The sequence below is a fragment of the Apium graveolens genome, chromosome 4 (assembly GCF_009905375.1).
Source record: "Apium graveolens cultivar Ventura chromosome 4, ASM990537v1, whole genome shotgun sequence".
NCBI classification, from domain to species: Eukaryota; Viridiplantae; Streptophyta; class Magnoliopsida; order Apiales; family Apiaceae; genus Apium; species Apium graveolens.
This window is the reverse complement of record NC_133650.1, coordinates 24,103,436-24,107,979: the sequence shown is the minus strand read 5'-3', so window position 1 is coordinate 24,107,979 and position 4,544 is coordinate 24,103,436.

Here is a 4,544-nt window from a genome sequence, read left to right as displayed (position 1 = left end):
GCCTGTGTGTGCTCATTACCCATGCTTTTCTTAGTGTCAGTGTAAGTGCTAGCAGCTGCATGAAAAGCTTTGAAATACTCATATATGGTAACAAATGCATATAGCATACATCCAACTACACCATAGGGCTCATGAAAGCTAGGCATGTTAGGCATGGCAGACATACTGGAAGTTGCAATAGAGTCTACTTTAGCTTTAGGGCATGCATGTGTAAGATGTGTAGCGGAATTGCAGTTATTACATAACTTCCTAGATACAAATGAGGAAGATGCAAAGTCAGATTTCTTATTTACACCTACCTTGCCATTCATGTTCTTCTTAATCCTAACCTTAGCACCCTCATTAGTCTTAGATTTAACTATAGGGTCTGGTTTCTTAAGTGTGTCAGGTTCCTTACTATCCACCTTATTACCTAAGTCAGCTATGGATTTGGCTTTACTAGCTGGAGCCTTAGGAGTCTTAGGGGATTCCTCTACCTTCTCTCTATCTTCAACAATCAATTCCTCATTGATTAGCAAACTTACTTCATCCAAAGGTTCTGAAACAGACTCAGTGAATAAAGGAGATACAGCATCTTTAATAACATATGGAACCTTTTCTGAAACAAACATGTTTATTTCAGATGTACCACTATGTTTCTTACTGTTCAGCTTAGAATAGTCAAGTCCTATTGAAGTCTTAGTTTTATATCTTTGACTATCTATTATCTCCTTCTGAGTCAAAGCTGCATTCTTAAACGCCTGTAACTTCTTTTCTAAGTCAGCAATTTGGGTTCTAAGAATGGCTTCTATGTCTGCATTGCACTTAACCTTATTCTCTAGATATTTATTCTTTTGTTTAAGGTCTTCTAGTCCAACTACAAGCAATTCTAGTTCTTCATTCCTAGAGATTAAACTTTTAGATTTAAGAAATAACTTATCATTTTCAAGTTTATATGCAAGCATGCTTGTATGAACATTATACAATTATAGAGTAAGTTTATGCACAGTAGATTTGTATTCAGACACAAACATATCTATAGTGGTAAGTTCAAAAACCTGAGATGATTTTGATGATTCCTCTGCAGAGTCTGTCATAAGAGCCAGATTTACATACTCTTCCTCTTCATCCGAATCAGTATCATCCTAGCTTTTTCCTTCAGCAATGTAAGCTCTTCCCTTTTCTTTTACCATATAAGCATTCAGCTTCTGTTTCAGCTTCTCATTCTTCCTCTTCAAATCTTCATTAGTTTCCTTCTTTTCATAGGAGTCTTCTGTTTTTGCTGCCTTGGGCTTTCTGCAATCAGATGCAAAGTGCCCTAACTCATTGCAGTTGTAACATCTTATTTTTCTCTTGTCTACCCAACTTGACTTGTAGCCTCCTCTGGAGCTTGACCCTGATGAGTAGCTTCCTTTCTGAAATCTCCATGATGGACCACTTGATTTATAGATGGGCTTCCTTCTGAATCCAACATGACTAAATTTTGCAGCCATGTATGCCATAGATTTGTCCTCCAACTATTCAAGTTCTTGCTGAGTGTAGAACTCATTTTCATCCTCTGGCTCACCATGAGCAATTTCAGCTACGACAATTTCCTTGATTATTGAGGAGGTTGTGTTCCTGAGCTTCAGATTCACGAACTACAAGTGTAGTGATTTTTGCAAGTTTCGTACTCTTACTGTCAATAGAACCAGGTCCATAGATAATAGGTCTCTGCTCTTGCTCCAGCTCATGTGTTTTTAGCTTTCCACAGACTACATCCAGGGACATAGTAATAAAATATGCTCTTTCCCTGATTGATGTGTTCTTTTGTTTCAGGTGAACTAGGAGCATCAGCATACACTTTTTGTTAGACTCTCGTATAGGGTAAACTTTCCCTTGCAGCTTTAATTCACTTAACAGTCTTGTATATCTCTCAAAGAGTGAAGACAGTGCTTCTCCGGGTTAAAGTTTGAATGCCTCATACTGAGTCGTCAGAATATTCATCATGTTTTCTTTGACTTCTTCTGTACCTTCCATTAAAAGCTCAATGGTATCCCGCATATCTTTTGCACTGTTACATCCTAGAAGTTGATGACTCATATCATTATCGGTCGTTTCCATAATTATGAGTTAAAGGCTTGTGCCCAGATTTATCAACTCCTTGTCAGTTTTCGTATATTTAGACGGATCCCTGGGAGTAGATGAGGAAGGAATTCTCACACTAGTTGTGGTTGTGGATTCAGAAACTACTTCCATCGGAACATAAGGGCCATTCAGTTGTATCCCAATGTAAAGTGGATTCGAAGCTTTCATAAACAACATCATCTTTTTCTTCCATAAAATTTAATTATCTCTATCAAATGGGGGAACCTTTATACTTCCAATTCTTTGGTTGTTCATCATCTTGATGGAATTAAATTATTTAAATTTCAAAAATTTCAAGAAATGAGAATTTTTGAAAATTTAAAAATTCAAGAAATTTTCAAGAACTTGTTTCTTTCTCCGGATCTTGATTTGAATGTCAATCAACAAGCTCCGATACCAATTGTTAGTCCCAAAGTATCGTAGAAGGGGGGTTGAATACGATACCTACAATCTTTTCGATTCATTTACAAGTTCTCCGTTAAAAGTACGGAAACAAATAAGACATAAAATAATTTGTGGAATATATTATTTTATTAATATAATCCTTGAGGTTGCTACAATCTAATCAATAAATTGATTAGCTACAATAAATTCAACAGCATAACAATATGTTTACAAGCTTAATAAATGAGGGGCTTTAATGGAGCTCTCGTAAACTAAACTGTATTGTTGAAGAAGATGACTGAAATAAATTTAATTCATTTAGCTGCTAATGTAGTCTTTCAAATTCATTGGACATGTGGCATTACTGTGTCCACACAATCCTTTGATTTTGCTGCAATTAATTCACTGAATATCACAACTCTTCTATGGTGACTTGAACATCCTCTGAATATTCTTCTATGGCGACCAGTGGCTTTATATTGCTCTATGGTGACTAGTTAAGCTCTATGGCGACTTGGTGAAACCCTATGGCGACTAGTACACAATGTGTCTTCTTCTATGGCGACCAAGCTCTATGGCGACCACTGGTGCCTTAGAGATTCTCTATGGCGACCAGTTCTGTGATGACCATAGAGTCTACTTGTAGTAGTATACACTTCTATGGTGACCAGAGTGAAGAATATTATGCTTTAGAATGTTCTTGCTTCTGTTTAGCCATTCTTCACTATATCAACATTTTCTTCTGTAACTGAATCATAATTCCTTCTTGAATACTGATGTTTGGTGTACTGGTCTGGTTCACAAACAACTAGCATTGAGAGAACCTAATTCAATTTGTCTTGTGTTTCTGAGCTGATACGGATTGGTGATTATCCATTGCTTCTTTCACTGAACCCTTGATCTGTAACACTTGAAATCAATTCATGTAACTGATGCTTAAAGTCCCTTGATGTCTTATTCTTCATGGCTGCTTGAACATGACAATGAAATTCTTCACATGATCTGTTAGAGGACTTATAGAGTCAATTGCATCTTTTGGTTCTTTGTGTTTATCATGTCTTCATCTGTAGGGTTCATGTGCTTCATAGTTTAATATTATTTATCTGTTTTTGTTTTCATGTTGAGTTACAATTCCTCGATTACATGTTACATTACATTATGCTTTACAATGCAGGTAAACAATCAATCATACCAAATTTCTTCAATAGATCTTTAACATACTTGGTTTGGCTGATGAAGATTCCATCACTTCTTTGACTAACTTAAAGTCCAAAAAAGTAACTTAATTCTCCCATCAGTGCTCATTTCATATTCACTCTGCATGAGTCTTGAGAATCTTTTACACAATTTTTCATTAGTAGAACCAAAAATGATATCATCCACATATATTTGAACTAGGATCATATCACCACCATCTTGCTTGTAGAATAGATTCTTGCCAATTGTTCTTCTAGTGAATCCATGTGTAAGAAAAAATTCTGACAATGTGTCATACCAAGCTCTAGGTGACTGCTTTAATCCATAGAGAGCCTTGAGTAGTTGGTAGACAAAATCTGGAAATTCTGGATCTTCAAAGCCAGGTGGTTGTTGCACATAAACTTCTTCTTCTAACTCACAATTAAGGAATGCACTCTTTACATCCATTTGATATACTTTAAAATTTGAGTGTGCAATAAATGCAAGAAAGATTCTTATTACTTCAAGTCTTGCAACTGGAGCAATATTTTCATCATAATCAATTCCTTCTTCCTATGAGTAGCCTTCTGCAACCAACCTTGCTTTGTTTCTTGTTACAATTCCACTTTCATCCATTTTGTTCCTGTACACCAACTTTGTTCCAATTATACTTATGTTCTTTGGTTCAGGAACCAACTTCCAAACTTTGTTTCTTTCAAATTGATTAAGCTCTTATTGTATAGCAGATATCTAGTCAGGATCAAGTAGAGCTTCCTCAGTTTTCTTAGGCTCAATTTGTGAAATAAAGCATGCATGTGGATATTCATTAGTAGTTGCACTTCTAGTCCTCACACCGAAATTTGGATCACCAATAATTA